The sequence below is a fragment of the Dioscorea cayenensis genome, unplaced genomic scaffold, assembly GCF_009730915.1.
Source record: "Dioscorea cayenensis subsp. rotundata cultivar TDr96_F1 unplaced genomic scaffold, TDr96_F1_v2_PseudoChromosome.rev07_lg8_w22 25.fasta BLBR01000476.1, whole genome shotgun sequence".
In the NCBI taxonomy this organism is placed as follows: Eukaryota; Viridiplantae; Streptophyta; class Magnoliopsida; order Dioscoreales; family Dioscoreaceae; genus Dioscorea; species Dioscorea cayenensis.
Window position 1 is genome coordinate 75,931 of NW_024086867.1, and position 1,450 is coordinate 77,380.

The following is a 1,450-nucleotide window of genomic DNA, read 5'->3' on the forward strand; positions in this document are numbered from 1 at the left end:
TATTCGGACGTGCCAAACCTCCGCTGGGGCCTAGTTGCGCGTGCAATGGAGTGAAGCGTTGAGGGGATCTTAGTATCTAGGGCTTAATTGCGGCTAGGGACCTTCCGCCTGGACCAAAGGGTTAGGTCTATAATTAGGAAGCGATTTATCACTTTGAATCTCTAGAGCTCATTGCAACTTTATTCGAGTGCGAGGTTGAGAGGTTATTTAATCTCTTCTCCGGGACATGAATAGAGTTAGGCATAGTTGACCTTAGATTTGGGACTATGTATGTAAGGATTTCCACGACTCACCATTGCATAGATTAGGAAGCATAATAGAGAGTTCTTGCACTTGAAGCGATTTTCCTAGGTGAAGTATCATCTGAGTACCCCATCTTTATCGATTGCCTTGCCTCCTTCTTACTTTTGCTCTCTTACTTGTTTCTTTTAATTGTTGAGAATTGAATCATTATCACACTTATCATTGTTGATACTCCACATAACTAAGAATCAAATTAAGTGTCTTTAATCCCTACTCCCTGTGGATTCGACCCCGCTCACCCGAGATTATTACTTCGACAAACCCGTTGATCGCTTCCCCGCAAGTGTACGGGATCACCAAGTAATACCTCGTGCAAAGACACGAGGATCGTATTCCACGGGGCTAAGGATCTCCTATTACTCCTTCTCGAGCTATTATCTAGCCTAAGATCTTAAGTGATGGATTTACTCTACTAAATACAAATAAAACTAAACACAAGATTTGCTAGCAAATTAGAGAGAACAAGCAATAAGCAAGCAAGAGAATCAATGAAGTGCAAAGGCCTATGGATGTGGATCCCCTTAGAAGAAAAGGGAAAGAACCTGTGCAAGAACAGCATAATCTAGCTGATTTGGAAGTAGAACGATCTGAAAGCATGGCAGAACAAAATGAGCAACAATGAACACTATCCGATTATGCCAGACCTTCATTGTTGGGGACACAATCGAGTATTGTGCGTCCCCCAATTAAAGGGGAAAGCAAAGCAGTGGTTACACTCATTAGCTAGAGCATCAATCACTACATGGGAGGAGATGGTAGAAGCTTTTCTGGCATGTTATTTCCCTCCCGGAAAATCAGCAAAGCTTAGGAATGAGATCTCATCCTTTGTGCAGTTGGAATTGGAGTCTCTATTTGAGACATGGGAAAGGTTCAAGGAACTCATGCAAAAGTGTCCGCAACATGGATTCCCGGAGTGGATGATTGTTCAAACCTTGTACAATGGTTTGAACTCGAGTACAAGACAACTCTTGGATGCGCCGGCAGGAGGTACCTTAGGTAGTAAGACCCCCGATGAGGCTCGTCAATTGATTGAGGAAATGGGGTTAAATAGCTACCAGTAGAATGCTAGGGAGAAGAAAAAGTTGGCAGGTCTCCATGAAATTGATGCGGTAACTTCATTGGCGGCCCAAGTGGAGAGTTTGAGTAA

General features: G+C 43.2%; 1 non-coding gene across 1 annotated transcript; it reads right to left on the reverse strand.

Annotated features, from left to right (window-relative positions):
• Positions 1–1,103: 1,103 nt before the first annotated feature.
• On the reverse strand, positions 1,104–1,210 carry LOC120254485. Its single transcript, XR_005534638.1, has one exon. It is a non-coding gene; the product is annotated as a small nucleolar RNA R71 (small nucleolar RNA).
• Positions 1,211–1,450: the final 240 nt, after the last annotated feature.